Below are 23,884 nucleotides of genomic sequence, written 5' to 3' on the forward strand. Positions count from 1 at the left end.
CCAGACCCGGACTCCCTAGCCCGATCCGTGGTGGTCCATGGGTGACTGCCAGACAGCCCTGTGAGGCTGCCATGGATGTGCTGACTCAAGCCAAGAAGCAGGTCCCCGAATTGCTGCTGCATGCCTGTGCACCTGCGCTGCTGTCTCCCTCTGCTGATGTTTCTGGCAGGCACCCCGACTGGTACATCGCCAGGTGTGCCTGCCGTGCTGGTGGTCCCTCTGGTCCCCTCATCCGATCTGGCGCTCTGATTTCTGGTGGGCAAGCGGCGCCGTGCATCAACGCCGACTCCTGCAGCGGGGGGCATGTCCAGGCGCCCACTGCTCACTTCCTGAGTTCCCCATCATGTGACGCCGGTTCCGGAAGTGACGTTGGATGCACTTCCGGTAAGGCCCCGCCCACCGGAAGATTCCGCGGCTGCAGCGCGGACCTTGCTTCCGGCGTGGCCCGGGCTCTTGAATTGTGGCGCGCCGCCGGAGCAGGCCGCACTACAGCTGAGCAGGGCACTTCAGTCGCGGACCGCGACCCGATGCTGGAGGTGGGCTGGGCGGATTCCTGCTGCGGCGGGCGCGCTGGCGGGGGTTCCACCGGCATGCTCACCGGACGCAGGGTCCCCTGAGGGGCTCCGCAGCCTGCGCCTGCTGCCCGTACTAACCATCTCCGGAGAAAGCCTCTCGGGGGGCCGCGTCCTCCTGCCGCTTCTTCCAGACTGAGGTTCTTCTGCCCCGGCATTCCCCAGCAATCCAGACAGCTGGGACTCAAGCCATCCTCCATGCCTGGATCTGGCAGCCTCTCTCAGTCTGGCGATCAGGGAATCAACGGTTTCCATAGTCCTGGTAAGTGTACCCAAACAATGGGAAAGTGGTAGTTTTTTTTTTTTTAGTTCAGCAACTTTCCCCAATGACTTCCTCTTCTGGACTGACCGTTTTCCCGCACTTTTCCCTGTTATACCCCCCCTTCCCCCAAATGCCCACCCCTCCAACATACACCCAATCCCTATCCTTGGAATTCAAAATTGCACCCTCCTGGCCCCTCCCGGTCATGTGGGGCTTCCATCTAGGTTTCCTTGCTTCCAGCCCCTGTCTGGAAGAGGAGGAGGAGGATGAACAACCATATTCACAGAAGGGTGGCACTCATGATTTCAGGGGCGGATTGGAGCGTGGCTGGGAGGATAGAGAGGACCCAGACCATACACCTCCCACCGAGGACACCTTGTTGTTGACTTTGGGTACCATGGCACACATGAGCCAATAAATACTGGTGTGCCTGCACAATGACTGCGACTGCCGAGTTGCCCGTATTGTTACCAGGGTGGCCATCCTCCTGTATCCCCGCTACAAGGACAACGTACTATCATTACTTCCGTCACGGGAGTGGGATCGCAAAATGCAAAACATGCTGGTAGAGAAACTACTGCTGGTTTTCCCACCTGACATTGGGGGCTCAGTGGAAGAACAAGGCAGAGGCAGCACCTCAGAAGGCAGGGTTAATATGGCCAAAATTTGGCAAAACTCAGCACTTTACAACATCCAGCAAAACCATCTGATATGGTACATATTAGCAGGAGCAGCATTACAACAACATAGTGAAAGAGTATGCGTCCATTTGTTCCCACTGAACTAACTGATGGGTCTGCCCCAGTTAATTTCTGGGTCTCCAAATTGGACACATGGCCTGACCTTGCCCTTTATGCCTTGGAGATGCTGGCCTGCCCTGCGGCAAGTGTACTGTCAGAAAGTGTGCTTAGCACGGCAGGGGATATGATCACAGACAGGCGCATCCACCCATCCACATCCAATGTAGGAAAGCTAACATTCTTGAAAATGAACAAGTAATTACATTTGGATGACTAGAGAACTATACTAGCCGCACCAAGCCAGTCTTAAACTCAATTTGCCATTGGTTTCATTTGAGTGCCACCTCCACAAATAAAAAAAACCAAAAACTGTCTTGGCTACCTCCTCCTTGGCCTCTTTTACTTACACTGTCACTTCCACCTACTCCACCTTCTCTCAAAGTATGACCTCCGCCCCCTGGTTTAGCTTGTAAGTTTATTTTGAGTTCATTCTATGTTCATTTAAGTCCATTCCCTAAAAAAAAAAAATCATTAAAAAAGAGAAAAATAATACAAACAATACAGAAAAACAAGAAAAACAAAGCAGTGTTGCATTACTCCTCCCTTGCCTTTTCAACCTATACTGCCATATCCATCTCTTCCTCCACTTGGACCTACGCCTCCTGGTTCTAGATTGCTGGTTTCAGTTCTGTTAATTGTAGGCAGTTTTAAGTCAGTCCCATTAAAAAACAAAATAAAAAAACAAAACAAAATTAAATAAGAAAACACTGAAGAAAAATGCAAACAATAAAAAAAAATAGTATTGGATTACTCCTCCATTGCCTCTTCAACCTATACCGCCACATCAATCTCTTCCTCCAATTGGACCTACGCCTCTTGCGGTTTTTTTTGCAACTAATGCGAGTAAAAAATGCGTGCGAGTAGTATGTAAAAAAATATTGTACTCTGCAGCGTTTTTTGGCAAATAGTATAGGTAAAAAGTTATTGTACTCTGTAGCATTTTTTTGCGAGTGGCGTGTCTAAAAAATAATTGTACTCTGCCACTGTGTTTTGTGAGTAGTGTGTGTAAAAAATGTCTCTACTATTCATCCGTCTTTTGTTAGTAGTGTGTCTAAAATAAATTCTACTCTGCAGCCATCTATTTCCCATTTTATGGGCCAAAAAAAATATTTTATTCTTACGCTGTGTCTAAAAAAATGTTCTGCTCTGCAGCCATCTCTTTCCCGTTTGTGGGCCAAAACGACTCTGTTTCTTCTTTAACAAAAAGCCTCTGGGAGTACTGTGCCAAAAAAACTTTGTTCGTACTGTGCCAAAAAGCCTCTGTGTATACTCCGCAGCCCTGTCTCTTGGAGTACTGTGACAGAAAGCTTCTGGGAGTACTGTGCCAAAAATCCTCTGTGTGTAATGTGCCAAAAAGCCTCTGTTTCTATTTAACCAAAAAGCCTCTGGGAGTACTATGCCAAAAAGCCTCTGCATGTAATGTGCCAAAATAGGGACCATATCAGATGGTGGAGCTGGATTTTGCAATGTGCTGAGTAAGTTTTCCACATTTCTGCCATGCTAACCATCCCTTCTGAGGTGGTGCCAGTGTTCCAGCTGTTTTGGCACCTTCATCCTCCTCTGCCTTGAGCTTCCACTGAGCCCCAGCTGTCAGATGAGAACATCAGTAGTGCATCTGTGCTTGTATTCCTGCATTTTCGAATCTTGCTCTGATGGAAGTAAGTATGGCACTTTGTGCTTGTAGCGGGGATCCAGCAGGGTGGCCACACAGCAATCAGAAAACTCAGTGGTCATTGCATAGGCATAGCAGCATACATTGCCTCATGTGTGCCAGGCTGCCCAGAAGCAGTCAAAGCCCCTGGCGAAACGCGCGTTGGATTTGGTTACCTGGGTCAGTACAAGCTTCATTATTATTATATTCTCTGTTTTTGTATACCCTGCTTATTAACTTATGATGCAGCACCTTATATCTATATCTATGGAGTCTATAATTAGCGCTATGCACTTTATTGCAGACTTTATTTAAATACATGCTGCATATTTATGTTTATGTTTTGCTTGGTATATAATGAATTGACTATTTATATGTAAAAACCACAATATGATTACTGTCTTACCCAGTTACCTTTCTATTGTGTCACCTTTCCCCATTTTATCTCTTTATGTGTTTTATCATTCCTATTGATTCAATAAATGTTCTATTTTATAAATAATCTAGTTTATGTGTCACATATATCAACAATTTAACCCATTTATAACTAAGTTGGCGCATCTGGGGAAAGGAGAGACCAACCCAGAGCGCCAAAACATGCCAACTCATATTACATATGATAAACTTGAGAAACAAAGAGATTTTTGTAGGCATAAAAAATTCAAATTTTATTACAACATTTAAAAGTACATATAGAAAGTACGATATAAAGTGACAGTGTATAGATGGTAGCAAAAAAATCACTGAAAAAGACAGCAAGTTGTAAGAATCTCCATGATCCCAAAATTCAAAAGGCAGAATGATGCATACAATAGAACAGGTAATAAGACTATTTAATAATATAGGTCATATGTGTATATATTGCTGCATATCAAACATATCCATAGATACACTCCAAAAATAGAAGGGTAATGGCTGCCAGAGAAAGGGATTCCCAGATGGAAAAACTCTTATATATTGTTTAAGTCATCTTACCCAGTGGGAGGCCGGACATAGATCAGTGAGAATAGACGCGCAGTGGCAAGCCCCGACGCGTGTTTCGCAGCCCAGAGTGGCCGCTTCCTCAAGGGGAATGAACAAGAGCAGGAGAACGGAGCCCTTATCTGCCATGGTGTCGGTCACGTGTGGCCACACGTGACCGATCATCTGACTCACAAGTAGGTGTGGTCTGGTGCCTGTAAGCGGCGCATGCGTCGCCACCCCCCGCCCCAGGACGCGAGCCCAAGCCGTCAGGAGCCAGTGCGCAAGCGCGGGCACGCGGCCAGGACTAGGGCCAGGCGCCCACGCACGCACCAGCCCTACAGAGACAGCTGAGCGCGCGACCAACAGCGGAGAGAGCGGAGCACACGCACAGCATCCAGTAACTGTGAGTGTGGTCAGAAAGATAGAATACACACAAATTTCATACAATGGGTGCAAGCTGCATACAGAAATGTACAATGTCTCAAAGTAAGCAATTTGGATTAGAGAAAAAGCACTATTAAATCACTTTATCAATGATTGGTCCACCAATTTGATGCAGCATGCAAGGTGATCAATTCAGAACAGTGATGTTTTCATATTGCATCTTAAGGGCTGCATCTATCAGCATCAAATCACTTCACAGGCAGTTCCGATCAGGCATAGATATACATCATTCAGCACAGAGGGCCCATTGCTCCAGACATGAAATAGAAACTAAAAACAAAATATAAAATTAAAAATAGGAAAATTCCATATATACAATAAAAACAAACAGTGCCATTGCGCAACAGAAAATATTTTGAAGCACAAGAGAGGGAAAGGGAGAAAAACGAGAGGGGGAATGGATCCAAAAAGAGACTGGATTAAATAAGGGCTCAATTAGGTTTACAAGAATGAGGAGAAGGACAAAGACTCATTTAAACCATAAGGGGATAGAGTGCCCAGCATAGTGATCCACTTAGCCTCGGCTTGTGCCAGGGCTTTTCTCACATTGCCCCCCCGGGCACCCATATGGACCACATCGATCCCACGAATCTTGAGGCACCCAGGGTCGCAATTATGGGCCGCCCTGAAGTGTCTCGGAATTGTCTTTAATTCAGTAACATCAGCCACAGTCCTGGCCGCGCCAATGTTCCGCACGTGCTCCCGTATACGTACCCGGAGCTCCCTGGAGGTCAGTCCAATATATACCAGAGAGCAATCACAAGTTGCGTAGTAGATTACGTTACTCGTACCGCACGAGATGTGATGTCTGATATTAAATTGTCTTGTACCATCCGAGGACGCAAAGGTGGTGCAGCGCAGGACATTGGCGCAGGCACGACAATGGCCGCAGGGAAACATGCCCAAAACAGGGGACGGGCAGAAGAAGATACCTAAACCAAAGCCAAAAACCTAATCCCTTTGGCTCCCGTGGCCCTGTTTTGGGCATGTTTCCCTGCGGCCATTGTCGTGCCTGCGCCAATGTCCTGCGCTGCACCACCTTTGCGTCCTCGGATGGTACAAGACAATTTAATATCAGACATCACATCTCGTGCGGTACGAGTAACGTAATCTACTACGCAACTTGTGATTGCTCTCTGGTATATATTGGACTGACCTCCAGGGAGCTCCGGGTACGTATACGGGAGCACGTGCGGGACATTGGCGCGGCCAGGACAGTGGCTGATGTTACTGAATTACAGACAATTCCGAGACACTTCAGGGCGGCCCATAATTGCGACCCTGGGTGCCTCAAGATTCGTGGGATCGATGTGGTCCATATGGGTGCCCGGGGGGGCAATGTGAGAAAAGCCCTGGCACAAGCCGAGGCTAAGTGGATCACTATGCTGGGCACTCTATCCCCTTATGGTTTAAATGAGTCTTTGTCCTTCTCCTCATTCTTGTAAACCTAATTGAGCCCTTATTTAATCCAGTCTCTTTTTGGATCCATTCCCCCTCTCGTTTTTCTCCCTTTCCCTCTCTTGTGCTTCAAAATATTTTCTGTTGCGGAATGGCACTGTTTGTTTTTATTGTATATATGGAATTTTCCTATTTTTAATTTTATATTTTGTTTTTAGTTTCTATTTCATGTCTGGAGCAATGGGCCCTCTGTGCTGAATGATGTATATCTATGCCTGATCGGAACTGCCTGTGAAGTGATTTGATGCTGATAGATGCAGCCCTTAAGATGCAATATGAAAACATCACTGTTCTGAATTGATCAACTTGCATGCTGCATCAAATTGGTGGACCAGTCATTGATAAAGTGATTTAATAGTGCTTTTTCTCTAATCCAAATTGCTTACTTTGAGACATTGTACATTTCTGTATGCAGCTTGCACCCATTGTATGAAATTTGTGTGTATTCTATCTTTCTGACCACAATCACAGTTACTGGATGCTGTGCGCGTGCTCCGCTCTCTCCGCTGTTGGTCGCGCGCTCAGCTGTCTCTGTAGGGCTGGTGCGTGCGTGGGCGCCTGGCCCTAGTCCTGGCCGCGCGCCCGCGCTTGCGCACTGGCTCCTGACGGCTTGGGCTCGCGTCCTGGGGCGGGGGGTGGCGACGCATGCGCCGCTTACAGGCACCAGACCACACCTACTTGTGAGTCAGGTGATCGGTCACGTGTGGCCACACGTGACCGACACCATGGCAGATAAGGGCTCCGTTCTCCTGCTCTTGTTCATTCCCCTTGAGGAAGCGGCCACTCTGGGCTGCGAAACGCGCGTCGGGGCTTGCCACTGCGCGTCTATTCTCACTGATCTATGTCCGGCCTCCCACTGGGTAAGATGACTTAAACAATATATAAGAGTTTTTCCATCTGGGAATCCCTTTCTCTGGCAGCCATTACCCTTCTATTTTTGGAGTGTATCTATGGATATGTTTGATATGCAGCAATATATACACATATGACCTATATTATTAAATAGTCTTATTACCTGTTCTATTGTATGCATCATTCTGCCTTTTGAATTTTGGGATCATGGAGATTCTTACAACTTGCTGTCTTTTTCAGTGATTTTTTTTGCTACCATCTATACACTGTCACTTTATATCGTACTTTCTATATGTACTTTTAAATGTTGTAATAAAATTTGAATTTTTTTATGCCTACAAAAAACTCTTTGTTTCTCAAGTTTATCATATGTGTCACATATGTAGGTTTTTTCAGATATAGACACATTAACGTCTGAGCATATGTGACACCCCAGGGGTCTGGTTGCCACAGTAATAGAGATATTACGTCTGAGAGCAGGTGGGAGGTCTCTTGGTCAGGGATCCTGTGCATGCGACACCTCCTGCCCAGTCTTGGGAGGGGAAGAACTTCCCCTATATAAACCCGGGGCTGAAGCAGGGTTAGGAGTCAAGGAGAGTAGAGACAAGAAACAGCAGAAGCAATACTACTACGAGTCAGGGGCTGGCAGCTGCAGAGCTCGCCCTGACTGAGAAGCTTTCTTACCGGACCCGGCGTCCGAGGCTGTGGGGACTAACTCTTACCCAGCAGCAGAAGCCGACCGGCAGGGGATTTCAGGTCCTCAGGCCCAGAAACCCGAAGGCACGGTCACACGCGTGGGACCAGCACCGCCATCGTGGAGCGGAAGCCATTAGAAGGCCCCGAGTCACCGGCCATACGGGTGAGCACCACACGGTACACTCAGGGACGTGGGCTACTTATATCCGCTTCTAGCAAGGTAGCCAGAAGAGTACAGTCAGTTTGGGAGGCCTACAACTCCGCCTGGCCAGGGGAGATCCCATCTGCTCAAGGACTGACCAGGCCCCGTTCACTAGCAAGTACTCCGGGAGGGTCTATCGTTGTTACCAGTAAAGACCCTGAATTACACCGCACCGTCTCTGAGTGGTTCCTGCTACCCCCATCATCCACATCTGCTGCCCTGAGGCCATACCCCTCCCGTTGGGGGTTATACCATCTACGCTGCACCATCCATCCACCGGCCTCAGCGGACTGTCCTGCAGCGGCAGCTCCATAGCTGCATTCAACGGGTGGCGTAGTCGTCCTACATCTACCGCTGTTACATCGCCGCTCAGTTTGACTCCCTGGGCACGGACCGGGTCACCGCCACGAGACTACAACCCTCAAGAGATCCGGCTCCGGGTAAGCTCCCGCGTGCGCAACCCAGCGCGACACAGGCCCAGGGGCGCGTCATCTTTGGCGTAGTCGGCAGGATTTCGTGCCCGCAACCACCGAGTACTGCATGCCTGAAAAGCAAAGACTGTTCAAACTTACCAGTGGTGAGGTTTCCCGCCATCCGGCGCCATCTTCTGCCTTCTTCCCGCCATCCGCAAAGTTTTCCCGCCATCCGGCGCCATCTTCGGCCTTCTTCCCGCCATCCGTGGAGTTTTCCCGCCATTGGACGCCATCTTGAGGACGCCGCGCGGGAAGAAGAGGGGCGTGGACTTCGAAAGCGCGCTAGAGCTGAAGCCCCGCCTCACGTCCGGACGTTGCGTAAGGTCCTGGAAGGAGCCCAGCAGACGCCGACGTCACCGGAGCGCGACGGAAGGTCCTCAACCCTGACGATCTACTGCGGAGCCGCGGCCTACGGAACAGGATCATCGCAAGGTAGGCCACGGTCCACTAGGGGGGAGGAAGATGTCGGATACGGAGGAGAGCTTCACTGCCTCAACCCCCGCCAGCGCCACCGCTGCTGCAGTTATGCCCTTCACCATGCCCTATATCCCGGGAGAAGCTTGGCTACCCCAGTACTCAGGGGAGTCACATACCCTGCATGACTTTAGAGAAAAGCTGGATAGCCTCTTCCAGGTGTACCCCCTCACAGAAGAGCAAAAAGTGAGCATCCTGGTGGCCCAACTAACCGGGGCAGCTAAAAGGGAAGTAAAATCCTGGCCACCTGGGAAGAAGACTGTCGCAGGGATACTAACCCGGCTGAAGGATACCTTTGATACCCGCACCTCAGCCGAGATTAAGCTTAGATTCTACGGGTGCAAGCAGCGAGCGCATGAGAGTATAAGGGACTATGCACTAAACCTACAAGAGGCCCTGAGGGCCATTAAGCAAACCGACCCTGATGGAGTGGGAAACGAGGACAGGCTGTTGACTGAACAATTTATAGAGGGACTGTATTGTAATGCCCACCGAACCCAGTTGCGGGCGATGGCCTTACAGGATCCCCATCTGGGCTTTGCACAGTTCAAGGACAGAGCCATCCGGGTGCTCCGAGAACCGGCACCGGGTGGCGTTATGACCCACAGGCGCCCAGCTATTACTTACCACCAGGAGGCGGCGCCCTTGTCGGCAGGGCCTGTGGGAGCTGATGCGCAGGCTTTGGACAATGACCCGGCTCCAGACCTACACCATCAGGTCCAAGAGCTAGCTAAGAGCGTTGCTGCGCTAACCCGAACTGTGCAGTCTTTACAGGTTTCCACCCCAGGGAAGATCCAGCTGGCATCCGGACCGGAGGACATCCCGTGGCGTCGACCAAGCAGGACCCCACCGGCCAGAGGAAGACCCAGTGACCGATACAGCGAGGACGGACGACCCATCTGCCGCCGCTGCAATCAACCCGGACATATGGCAAGGTACTGTTCTTTAAACGGGCACAACCTGGGGTAGAGGGCCAACCCCCAGGAAAAAGATCACCAGGCCCATCGAACTGGCGCGACAGATATGTGGGAGGACGTCCAGTCTTGCCGGTGGTACTGGATGGCATTCCCATGAGTGCCCTACTGGACACTGGGTCGCAGGTCACCACCATCCCGTACGTGCTCTTTAAGCAGTACTGGAATGACTCGGATATTACCCGCTACCCTGACGACGACTTGAGTATCATCGCCAGCAATGGCCAGCCCGTGCCACAGATCGGATTTAAAGAGGTGACCATCAAAATCGGTAGAGTCGAACTGGCAGCACAGGGACTGATCATTGTAGATATTGACAAACATGAGAGTCACCCAAAAATAACTCTAGGAACTAATGTAATTGAAAATTGTCTTGCAGAGGTGATTTTCCTTTTACAGCAGGTTGCCAAGAACGCCAGCTCCGGCGAGCAGCGGGTGCTCCAGAAAGAGATCCGGGCACTGATGCGACGGCAACAGGTGGAACTCTCCGGCGGTGAGATTGGTAGAGTAAGAATGTGTGACCCTTTTCCTATTGCCATGCCCCCAAAAAGTGAAATGATGATTTGGTGCCGGGCAGCTATTGGTCTGAGAGGTAGAGATTACCAGGCAATGGTAGAACCAGTTTACTCGGACAGTAGGCCCACCATTTTGACAGCACGGGGGGTGGTTGATGTACGCCATGGGAGGGTGCCCGTTCGCATAATAAATATCGGGGAGAGGGAAGTGTACCTGCCCCGGTATGCCACGCTAGCCAAATTATATACCATTAACCAAAATTCTATACAATCTGTGGAACCCTTGCCTCCATCTCACCCGGAGGAAGGTAACGGCTCTAAGAAAAACATGGAGGACTGGTGTCAGCAACTACATCTGGGTACTGACTCCACTCCCGCACACCAGAAACAAGGAGTCTATCGGGTGGTTCAGGAGTACGAGAGAGTGTTCAGTAAACACCCGTTAGACTTCGGGCGAGTCAAGGGGGTAGAACACCACATCCCCACGGGAGACCATCCTCCTATAAAAGAGAGGTATCGACCCGTACTCCCTGCCCACTACCAACACGCCAAGGGGATGCTTAGAGACATGAAGGAGGCTGGGGTGATCAGGGATAGCGGTAGCCCCTGGGCAGCTCCACTAGTCTTAGTCAGAAAAAAAGACAACACCATGACTATGTGTGTAGATTACCGAAAAATCAACCATATCACACACAAGGATGCGTACCCCTTACCAAGGATAGAGGAGTCATTGGCTGCTTTAAGATCTGCTAACTTCTTCTCTACCTTGGATCTCACTAGCGGGTACTGGCAGGTTCCTGTAGCAGAGGCGGACCGGGAGAAGACCGCATTCACCACCCCGATGGGACTTAGCGAGTTCACCTGCATGCCGTTCGGACTCTGCAACGCACCAGGAACCTTCCAACGACTAATGGAGTGTTGTCTGGGCCACAGAAACTTCGAGACGGTCCTGTTGTACCTGGACGATGTCATCGTATATTCCAAGACGTATGAGGACCAACTGAAACACCTGGCGGAAGTGTTCGAAGCTCTGGCGAGTTACGGCCTAAAGGTGAAACCCTCCAAGTGTCACCTCCTGAAACCAAAGGTGCAGTACCTGGGACACGTGGTGAGCGCTGACGGAGTGGCTCCCGACCCTGATAAGATCACCGCAATTAAGGAATGGCCAAGCCCCTCCAGCGTAAAAGAAGTGCGGCAGTTCCTCGGGTTGGTAGGCTACTACCGAAGGTTTATTCCCGGTTTCACCAAAAAGGCAGCACCTATGCAGGACCTCCTGATAGGCCAGTCCCGGAAGGCCAAGAACCAGAAGCCGCCCTTCAAATGGGAGGAGCTGGAAGAAGAGTCCTTCCGCCAGCTGAAGATGGCCCTCACGGGGGACGAAATCCTGGCGTACCCGGATTATAGCCAGCCCTTTATCCTCTACACCGACGCCAGTAACATCGGGCTAGGAGCCGTACTGTCCCAGATCCAGCAGGGGAAGGAACGAGTAATCGCCTACGCCAGCCGAAAACTGCGACCCACCGAAAGGAACCCCGAGAATTACAGCTCATTTAAGCTAGAGTTCCTGGCCGTAGTATGGGCAGTCACCGAGCGCTTTAAGCATTACCTCACTTCTTCCCGGTTCACCGTGTACACGGATAACAACCCGTTGACACACCTGGACACGGCAAGACTCGGTGCCCTGGAGCAGAGGTGGATGGCCCGTCTGTCCAACTACGAGTTCACAATCAAATACCGGGCCGGACGCTCCAATACCAACGCGGATGCCCTGTCCAGGATGCCCAACCTGCCGGACGAAGGAGAAGATCCGGAGGGACTGGAAGAAGTTGAACTCCCTGCGTTCCACCGTCATGGGACTATCCAGTATTCCCACCGGGTAAGGAGTAAGCAGGCTGCTACGTTGAACCCCTTACCTCACTACAACTGGGCGGAAACGCAAGACAGCGACCCTGCCGTCCGACTGGTGAAGGAGATGCTGACTCGCCCGGAGGCTTGCCTTGAACCAGACGCTCCGGAGGAAGCCAAACAACTATGGGCAGAGAAGAGTCGACTGTTCCTTTACAAGGGGAAGTTGTGCCGCAGAATGGTTAACTCCCGGACGCATGAACTACTCTGGCAAGTAGTGGTGCCACGAAGAGACGCAGCCATGGTGATGGAGGCATACCACGACGGAGCTGGACACTTCGGGTGGAAGAAGCTGGAGTTCCTGCTGCGCGAGCGATTCCACTGGGTAGGCATGAGGGGAACCATTGAGAAGTGGTGCAGAGACTGTGGCCCGTGCAACCTGAGAAGGAAGGACCGTGCCAGCCAGAAGACTCCCCTGCAGTCCATCGTCACCCGGCAACCGTTGGAACTGGTAGCCTTGGATCATGTAAAACTGACCCCAAGCAGAAGTGGCTACGTCTACGCGTTAACCATCGTGGATCATTACTCCCGGTTCTTGGTTGTCGTCCCCGTCAAGGACTTAACGGCTCAAACAGCAGCTAGAGCCTTCCAGCAGCACTTTTGCCGTCCACACGGGTACCCGGACCAAGTGCTGACGGACCAGGGACCTGCCTTTGAAGCGGAGGTCTTCCAGGAATTCTGCAATCTGTATGGCTGCCGGAAGATAAGGACGACACCCTACCATCCGCAAACTAATGGACTTTGTGAGAAAATGAACCAGGTGGTAATGGATCTTTTAAAAACGTTGCCCCTGGAAGAACGCAGTCTGTGGCCTGAGAAGTTGCCCGATCTGGTGGACCTATACAACCACATCCCGGTAGGTTCCACCAACTGTACCCCGGCTTACCTAATGAGGGCAAGACCTGGTAAGTTACCTGTTGACCTGGAAATGGGAGTCCTGACACCCGAGGACACTTCACCAGAAACAGACTGGGACACGGAGAGGCAGCAGCAGTACCGGAGAGTACAGGAGAGCGTGGAGCAAAGTCTCTGTCAGGCTAGGGAAAGACAAGAGAAAACTTACAACCAGTATGCTCCCGCTGTTCCCCTGGTACCCGGAGAGCAGGTCTTGAAGAGGAAGAGACGGCTCCACAAGTTGGACGACCAGTGGGAAAAGGACCCGTACACCGTACTGCCCTCAAGCCACGAGAACCCGAAGGTTTGTACCATCAGTAAAGACGGAGGGGAAACCACAGCTATTGTATCCCGGGACCACCTGAAGAAGTGTCCCGAACAACTGAGGAACCCTGAAGAGGAACAAGAAGACCATCGACCCGTAGAGGAAAGGGAAGATATGGTTAGTACTGTGCTCGGGGACTTCCCTCGGTCTTGGACTCAAGTCAATGGTGCAGTTGTGGTACCCGTACTCACCTTCCTCCAACCAGCATCCCAAGCACCTACGGAGCAACAGGTAGAGCTGGAAGAACAGCCGGTCCAGGAGGCAGAAGACCCCACACCCGCAGACCAGGAGGATCAACCCTCTGCTTGCAGTGAGCCTGCCATATCCCTAGTGAGCCAAAGAGCCGGTAGACAGCTGCCCAGTTTACCCTTGACAGCTCCTACACCCTGTAGTTCAGGGCTAGGCAGTCAGCTCCGTAGGTCCACTAGGGCCACTAGAGGCCAGTTACCCGCACGGTGGAGGATTTGAAGTGTATAAATTGTTTTATTTATGTTTACCTGTGTATTGTTGCTTGTGTATAATTTTGTGTTTCTAGCTATTTGTAGGAGTCCTTGGTGGATTTACCGGGAATCCTTGTACATAGTTGGAGCGTAACCCAGGACGGACTAAAGACTGTTAAGGACTCGGGGTAGGACAAACCCTACCTGGTTACGTCTCCCTGTTTTGGTGAAATGGACACCTTGCTTTTCTTCAAAGACTGCACCCGGTTGCGGACACGCCGTAACCATCTTATGTGTTTTTCTTATTGTATTGTTATTGTTATACCTTGTTATGTTTTTCTAAAAATATGTTTAGTCCCGGAGTACTAAATTTCACTAGGGGGGAATGTGACACCCCAGGGGTCTGGTTGCCACAGTAATAGAGATATTACGTCTGAGAGCAGGTGGGAGGTCTCTTGGTCAGGGATCCTGTGCATGCGACACCTCCTGCCCAGTCTTGGGAGGGGAAGAACTTCCCCTATATAAACCCGGGGCTGAAGCAGGGTTAGGAGTCAAGGAGAGTAGAGACAAGAAACAGCAGAAGCAATACTACTACGAGTCAGGGGCTGGCAGCTGCAGAGCTCGCCCTGACTGAGACGCTTTCTTACCGGACCCGGCGTCCGAGGCTGTGGGGACTAACTCTTACCCAGCAGCAGAAGCCGACCGGCAGGGGATTTCAGGTCCTCAGGCCCAGAAACCCGAAGGCACGGTCACACGCGTGGGACCAGCACCGCCATCGTGGAGCGGAAGCCATTAGAAGGCCCCGAGTCACCGGCGCACTCAGGGACGTGGGCTACTTATATCCGCTTCTAGCAAGGTAGCCAGAAGAGTACAGTCAGTTTGGGAGGCCTACAACTCCGCCTGGCCAGGGGAGATCCCATCTGCTCAAGGACTGACCAGGCCCCGTTCACTAGCAAGTACTCCGGGAGGGTCTATCGTTGTTACCAGTAAAGACCCTGAATTACACCGCACCGTCTCTGAGTGGTTCCTGCTACCCCCATCATCCACATCTGCTGCCCTGAGGCCATACCCCTCCCGTTGGGGGTTATACCATCTACGCTGCACCATCCATCCACCGGCCTCAGCGGACTGTCCTGCAGCGGCAGCTCCATAGCTGCATTCAACGGGTGGCGTAGTCGTCCTACATCTACCGCTGTTACATCGCCGCTCAGTTTGACTCCCTGGGCACGGACCGGGTCACCGCCACGAGACTACAACCCTCAAGAGATCCGGCTCCTGGTAAGCTCCCGCGTGCGCAACGCAGCGCGACACAGGCCCAGGGGCGCGTCACATATTTATATGCAGCCTTTATATATTTGCTTATTCCTGTATCATTACAGAGGTCTTGCCCAGAAGCAATGACAAACTGTCCTTGGTGGGAAGTGCATCATATGGGTTCTCTGTATCTTCTGTATCCTGTGTATCCCCCCAGCCACACTCCATTGATACCCATGAGCTGGTTTGAGTGCCACCCTGCTGTGAACACAGTTGTTCCTCATCCTCCTCCTCATACTCTTACTCCTCCTCCTCATCATACAAAACTGTTCTCCGGCTGGACAATTGTGAACCTGGCTGCTTTTCATACAGGAACCCATCCTCTAAGACATGTGTGGACACCTGGCATGATAACCACCTTTACCACCACCTCATCCATCATTGTCTGAAGCTTTGTTTTTCTAGGAGGCATAGAAATGGGATAGTAACGGTGATGATGATGATGGCATCATCAGCACTGGCCATATCGGTGGAGTATTCTAATCAGCGCAACACGGCACACATGTCCTGCATCGAGGCCCACTCATTTTTGGTGAAGTGATTTTGTTCCGCAGATCGAATCACCCATGCGTACTGAAGCTGAAGCTCCACTATTGCCTAATGCTGCTCGCATAGTCTCTCTAGCATATGCAAGGTGGAGTTCCACCTTGTGGGTACGTTGCATATGAGTCAGGAAGCAGGAAGGCAGAAGTGAGGATGCACTGCAGACAGGCCAGAAGCAGGGTGAGAATACCAAAAGCTCGCACACACTGCCCACACTTTTTGACCAGATGAGAAGGCGGTGGAGAAAGCGGAGTAGAAGAAGGAGGCAACATGTAGATTGTAAGCTTGCAAGCAGTGCCTTCACCCCTCTTGTAGCTGTTTAGACTTTCTTAGTTTGTATTGATTTTTTTTGTGCGTATATGTCCCAGCTTAATTGTAAAGTGCTGCAAATATGTTATTCTATAGAAATAAATTTGACATGGACAGAGGAAAGGCTAGGGGCCGGCCGCAGTGTGCAATAGCAGCCAACTTAATGACTAGAAGCAGGCCTCAGCGCTTTTGCAACCTGCTCTATTGTTTCCTGTGCAGCTGGGGCAATGTGATCACCACTAGAGATGAGCAAACATTTCAATGTTCGGTTCGGTTTACGATCGTTGAATTTGCAATATTCGCCAATTAATTCATCGAACATTCGCCAAACATATCCAAACCCCATTGAATTCACTGGGAGGCAAAACCAAACGCATACACAACACCTTCAAACAGGCCTAAAAGCTGTCAAAACAGATCAAGTTAAGGGCCAACACCAGGAAAGTGGCATCAATAGACCCAGAGTACAAGTAGTATAATTATTATCATTTATTATTATAGCTCTATTTATTCCATGGCGCTTTACATGTGAAAAGGGGTCACCGACTGACACAGGAGGAGAGAGAGGGACCCTGCCCGCGAGGGCGCACAAACAATCTACAAGGGATGGGTGAGGATACACTAGGTGAGGGTACAGCTGGTCGTGCAGCGGTATAGTGGAGCGAGGGTTACTGCAGGTTGTAGGCTTGTCAGAAGAAGTAGGTCTTCAGCTTCCTTTTGAAGGTTTTCACTGTAGGCGAGAGTCTGATGTGTTGGGGTACAGAGTTCCACAGTAGGGGAGATGCACGGGACAAATCTTGTATGTAATTGTGGTAATAAAAGATAAGAGGGAAGTAGAGAAGGAGATCTTGTAAGGATGGGAGGTTGCACGCAGGTAAGTACAGGGAGACTAAGTCACAGATGTATGGAGGAGACAGGTTTTGGATGGCTTTGCATGCCAAAGCTAGGCTTTTCAACTGAAGTCTAGGGGCAATGGGGAGCCAGCACTGGGATTGAAAGAGGGGAGAAGCCAGGGAATAGCAGGGTGACAGGTGGATTAGTCGGCCAGAACAGTTTAGATTGGAGGGGTGCAAGAGTGGTAGAAGGGAGGCCACAGAGCAGGAGCTTGCAGTACTTGAGGCGTGAGATGATGAGGGCGTGCACTGTTTTTCTTTGTAGATTCATGGTTGAGGAATGTGCGGATCCCAGAGATATTTTGGAGTTGGAGTCAGCAGCCAGTGGAGAGGGCTTGGATCTGACGTTTGAAGGACAGATCAGAGTCAACTTTGTGGCACTGGGGAGAGTGGGCATCCATTGACTTTGATGGATAGGTCAGTTGGGCAGGGATAAATGAGATGTTGGAAAGATGATGAATTTGGTTTTATCCATGTTAAGTTTTACAAATCTAGCAGAGAAGAAAGATGAAATAGAGGACACACATTGAGGGATTCTGGTAAGTAAGGAGGTGATATCAGGTCCAGAGAGGTAGATCTGTGTGTTATTAGACTTTTAATTGATATGCAATAAAATAGGTGAGTATCTACTCAAATCACAAATTATACACGAAAGGTCCTCATGACCCTAAATACAAAGACAAGTACATGCACTGATATAAAATTCTACAGCGGAATTTTTTTTTACTAAGTATATATATCACCCACTTATACGAATATACCTTTAGTCAAAGTATATACCCATACAGATCAAATGCATACCCGGGAAATTAGTCCATAAGTAACCGTAATGTTGCGGTAAGGTTGGTAAGGATAATAAAGTAATACACCATACCTAAGAACTTAAGCAATTATAATGATGACCAGGTGTACGCAATTTGCACTTAAGAACAATGATTGTTTAGAGTCCAAAATACATATATTAGTAAAGTGCTACTGTGCTATACACATATCCCTTAAATACATACAACTAACAGGACAAATACATAAATACACAAATCACCACAAAGTACACATAGTCCAAAAAGGGAAATAAGACAAGCTATTGTCTGTCATAGGTCAAAACAAACCTCTTAAAGAATGCATAGGACTCCTACTGTAGAAAAAAACTAAAACAGTCTTACCAAGTCCTGCAACACAGCATGGCTCACTCAGTACCAGTGTGGCATCAATCTCATAAGTCCCACAAACTGGTCACATAAAAAGAGAGATAGAGGTGCTGTGCTCCCTACGTGTTTCCTCTCATCCAGAGTCATCAGGGGAGACTTTTATGACAGGGAATGCTCCAGCATTACTAACCAACCAGTCATTATCCTCCTAAGTGGTCACATTTGACCATGAGCATCATAAAAACTCCCACCATGGAGCTGCTATTTATGCCAGCCGCCCTATGTCATTTCTGGTCGCGTCTGACCTACTTCCGGCATTTGGAGCGCAAGCCACGAGAGTGGAGCGCATCCTCAGCTGCCTGGTCGTCGTTTCTGGTGACGTAGTGCTGCCGCCGGTCACCGGAACACATGAAATACCAGTGGAACGCACATGTGAATTCAAAAGCAGCTGTAGGGATTTGTACTCATTGAGCCGCGTTGGAGGTAGGCACAGGTTCACACAGTGATGCAGTCCGCGGGTTCAAACAAACTGGTGGTTTATTTAGTGTCCATACACCAGTGAGGAAACAAAAGTAACAGCCTTTTCTTGGCACAAAAATGAATAACAGAACAAAGCTCAAAATAACAAGTCCATGCAGCACGGCCGTTTAAACAAAGTGCTTTTCTCTGCCTCCTGCAGAGTCTAAGAAGCACATGCAAGGTCTGCTCACCTTGCCCAACACACACAGACAGACTGAGACAGACGTAGCTGTCTTAAATCAGCCTTCCAAGACCTGGACTCCCAGCTCTTTCAGCTGCTCGTAAAACCCGGCCCTGTAATCCGGGCCCATTAAATTCCTCTCAGCACTATGTGTGCTGGAGCCTGCGTCTCCGGGTCCTACATCACCGAAGCTTGGCACTTCGGGGACACATACCTCCCGTCCACGACGTGTCCGGCAGCCACCTTACATACCTCCCCTCTGCCCAAAGTCGGGGGGCTTGGCACCTTCTGTCACCATACAATAAACCCTTGACAAGGCATCAGCATTCCCATGTTGTTTCCCAGGCCTATGCTCTACCCGGAAACTAAAATCTTGCAGAGCCAGGAACCACCTAGTCACTCTGGCATTGTTCCCCTTCTTTTCTCGCATCCACCTCAGTGGAGCATGGGCTGACACTAACCTGAACCTTCTACCTAACAGGTAATACCTCAGAGTGTCTAACGCCCACTTAATGGTAAAACATTCTTTTTCTACAATGGAGGAGTTCTCACAAGTGGAGAACTTCCGACTGAGGTATATTACAGGGTTTTCTTCTCCATTAATCTCCTGGGACAAGACTGCTCCCAGTCCGACATCCGATGCATTCGTCTAGACCTCAAACTCCTTGGAGAATTTGGGTGCCACCAAGACTGGCTGTTTACAGAGGACCAGTTTCAATTCCTGGAAGGCCGCTTCTGCTTCCGTGGACCACTTGGCCATAGCTGACTTCATCCCTTTCAGAAGTTCCGTCAGTGGGACTGCTATCAGGGCAAAGTTAGGGACAAATCTTCAATACTAGCCCACAATGCCTAGAAACGCCCTGACCTGCTTCTTCAATAGGGACTGTGGCCAGTTCAAGATCGCCTCAACCTTATTTATTTGTGGTTTTATTTCCCCTCTACCAACCAAGTACCCTAGGTATGTGAATTCCTCCATCCCCATGGCACATTTCTTCGGGTTGATAGAAAAGCCCGCCTTCCATAGGGCATCAAGTATGGCTTGAACTTTGTCCAGATGACGTTCCCAGTCTTGGCGGTATATGACGATATCATCTAGGTAGGCTGCTGCATACTTTTTGTGGGGTGCTAAGATCCAGTCCATGGCTCTCTGGAAGGTGGCCGGAGCTCCCTGCAACCCAAACGGCATCCTAACGTATTGATAACAACTGTCTGGCGTCGAGAAGACTATCTTCTCCTTGGCCTCTTTGGACAGGGGAATTTGCCAATATCCTTTGGTGAGGTCCAGAATGGTGATGTACCGAGTGGGTCCTAGCCTTTCAATAAGCTCATCTACCCTAGGCATTGGGTAGGCATTAGGGTTGAGCGAGTATGTTCTGTCCGAGTATGCTCGGCCGAGCTCCGAGTATTTACAGCTGCTCGGTGATAAGGTTAAATCGCTCCCGTGTGCATGATTTGCGACTGTTTGACAGTTTTATTACATGTGAGGAATGTCTATTTCTTACACATTCCTCACATGTAATAAAACTGTCAAACAGTTGCAAATCATGCACACGGGAGCGATTTAACCTTATCACCGAGCAGCTGTAAATACTCGGAGCTCGGCCCGAGCATACTCGGTGAAAGGGTTAATAGATCATACTCGCTCAACACTAGTAGGCGTCAAACTTCGAGACCTCGTTCAGCTTCCTATAGTCGTTGCAAAACCTCCATTCCCCATCTGCTTTCTGCACTAAGACCATCCACTTTGGGACTCTTCAATGACTCCCAGGTTAAGCATCTGACGCGTTCCCTGGGCCTTGGGGTACTCGGTAGCCGGGCCGGTCAATGCTGGGGGATGTCAAGGTGGCAGTGACCCGGTCTGTAACCCAGGACGGTCAATTAAAAGGGAATAGTAAAAGGGGAATAAAGTTTTTAGAGATAATGCTTGTGACGCCACCTGTGGTTTGCGGCTATATGGGGTCGCTGCTGCGGTGCAAATCCTCTGGAGCTGATGGTGACGCAGCAGAGTTGGTTCAGCTCTCCACAGGCAGAGCTAAGCTCCAGGGCAGTATATGATGAATTGTGCAGGTAGATGTTGTTGGTGCGGTGTAATGCAGGACTGAGGGCGCAGGTAATGACCAGACAACAACTTAATGGCGGTTTCCTCTATCTTTACTTGCGGTTTGTCAGAGCAGACCGGGGCACGGGTACTAGTTGGTAGTAGAGGTCCGGGTGGCCTGGAAGCAAGTTGGGGATCTACCTCGCCTGGTAGAGTTGTAGTCCTTCACTCTGTGCTAATCTCTTTGACCCTGCTGCTTGAAGCTATGCTGCGGCCCTCGTCCATGAGTAAAATTTATTTTTCCTCACCCGTATGGCAGGCAGCTCGGGCCTTCCTCAAGTGTCGCTCCCACGTGGCGGTGCTGGGCCCTATGGTGCTGCTGTGCCGCCGGGTGTCTGGTGGGGCCGGGAGACATGCAGTCTTCTGCCCTCTGGATTCTGCTACTGGGTCTTCAGTGCCCCACAATCACGGACTCCGGTGTCCGGTTCACTTGCGCTTCTCTCCTCTGGGGTGAGGTTGTACACAGCTCCCTTCCTCAGGTCCTTCCTCGTCGCTGTCCTGTCTTCAACTCCTCTCAACTCACTCTTACTAACCCCGCCTCCAGATTGGAGTTGCTAAGGGGAGGATCTCCCCTTTCTGGTCTGGAGCCAGGAAAGTGTTGTATGCTGGTAAACCTGATTTGGGGACCCCTCCTTGCTTCCAGGCAAGGCATCACCCCTTGTGAGGGAGGCAATGCCACTGTGGCAACCGTACCCTTGGGGTGCCACATTCCCCCCTAGTTAAATTCAGTACTCCCGGACTGAGGATACCTTTTTGAATTAACAATTAACAACAATAACGATTCATATTACAAATAGTTTACAAAGTCTCAAAAAGGCAAAAATTGCAGAATAACAAAATCCAAACTAAACTTGGTAACAGTCATTGCGGCGCGTAGTCTTTATGCCACTACCCAGGAACTGTCTTTTTCCGGGTACTTGAAGGTTGGTTGGTGGGAACTGCCTCAACCCACTTTGTGTATCGTCCCTGGGCGTGGCTTCAGGGCACTCTGTTTGTGGACCTGGTTTTCGGCCATGCCTGCGGTTTATTTTCAAGGCCAACAATCAACTTTATTCAACATTGTCCTGACCACACCTAGTCCTGTGGTCCATTTGTCCATAAATATAATAACTATATACACTCAGGATTACATAACGGTTATAACTATATAACATATACTATTATTTTATTACACTTTAGCCCCTATTACGGGAAGGGAGCTGACATATGGTACTACGGGTTGATCTATGCAGAACAGTGGTTGCCAATGACCTACCTGGGTCTCTAGTGTCTATCACTGATGTGGTGGGCTCAGTGTGGACTACACTACGATTAGTCTGAGGTAACACCGGTAGGCTTGGTAGTCTTCTATGACTTCTTTGACTCACCATGGGTATGACAGATTCACCGCTAGCAGGGGGTAGATTCACTTGTTCCATTGCTGATGAAGCATCTGTTTCTGGGGCCGACTGATCTCTCTGCTGTTCTAGAGTCTCTGCGGCTTCCAGTGAGGCTACTTGGGGAAAGGTCAGGACAGGTACCACGATTGCTTGTGTCACCTGCGTCCAAGACCTGGGAAATAATCCAAGGATGGTTTGAACCGTCTGTTCCACCTTTTCTGTGTGCTGGGGGCTGTTTTGGTCTTCCTCTTTGTGTCTCAACTGATCAGGGCATATCTTCAGGTGGTCTCTTGAGACTGCCGATGAAGTCGCTCCTCCATCTTTACTGATGAGACATACCTTGGTGTTGTCGAAATTTGAAGGTAAGACTGTGAATGGCTAAACCTCCCACTGATCATCTAATTTGTGAACTCGTCTCTTCCTTTTGAGTACTTGTTCTCCAGGTGACAAGGGAACTGCAGGTGCGTGCTGATTATAAGTTCTTTCCTGCCTCTGTCTCACCTGGGACAAACTTTTCTCCACACATTCTTGCACCTTGCGGTATTGTTGCTGTTTCTCTGTATCCCAATCTGCATCTGGTAATGTCGTCTCAGGTGTTAAAACTCCCATGTCTAAGCCAATGGGTAGCTTGCCAGGTCTTGCTCTCATCAGGTAGGCGGGTGTACAGTTGGTGGAGTTCACCGGGATGTGGTTATATAGGTCTACCAAATCTGGTAACTTCTCTGGCAACAGGCTACATTCCTCAAGGGGCAAGGTCTTCAACAGGTCTATTACCACCTGGTTCATCTTCTCGCATAACCCGTTGGTCTGGGGATGATACGGCGTTGTCCTTATTTTTATGCAGTTATACAGGCTACAGAATTCCTGAAACACTTCTGCTTCAAAGGCTGGGCCTTGGTCGGTAAGCACTAATTCAGGGTAACCGTACGGGCGGCAAAAGTGTTGTTGAAACGCTTTGGCTTCCATCTTAGCCGTCTGGTCCTTCACTGGCACTACTACCAGGAACTGAGAGTAGTGGTCTACTATGGTGAGAGCGTAGACATAGCCTGACCAGCTTGGAGCTAGCTTCACGTGGTCCAAGGCTACTAGCTCAAGTGGTTGTTTGGTGATTATGGGCTGCAGGGGAGCCCTCTGCCTGTCACGGTCTTTCTGTCTCAGTTTGCATGGACCACATTCTCGACACCATCTCTCAATTGCTTTCCTCTTGCCAGCCCAGTAGAATCGCTCACGTAGCAGGACTTCCAACTTCTTCCACCCGAAGTGTCCTGCTCCATCGTGGTATGCTACTAAGACCATTGGTGCATCTCGCCTCGGGACTACCACCTGCCAGACCAGTTCGTGTGTCCCGGAGTTGATGCTTCTCCGACACAACTTTCCCTCGTAGATGAACAGCTTGCCCTTCTCCTTCCACAACTGTTGGGTCTCCTGTGGAGCATCGGGACCAGGGTGCGAGTCAGCTTGTGTCAGCAACTCCTTGACTAGGTGGACAGCAGGGTCGCTATCCTGCATCTCTGCCCATCCATGGTGGGGCAATGGATTAAACGTGGCCTCTCTGTTGCCGGAGCGCTTATTCCTCACACAGTGGGAGCACTAGGTCACC

Source organism: Phyllobates terribilis, unplaced genomic scaffold (assembly GCF_046119375.1).
Source record: "Phyllobates terribilis strain yellow unplaced genomic scaffold, ASM4611937v1 Scaffold_7__3_contigs__length_470593459, whole genome shotgun sequence".
Lineage (NCBI taxonomy): Eukaryota > Metazoa > Chordata > Amphibia > Anura > Dendrobatidae > Phyllobates > Phyllobates terribilis.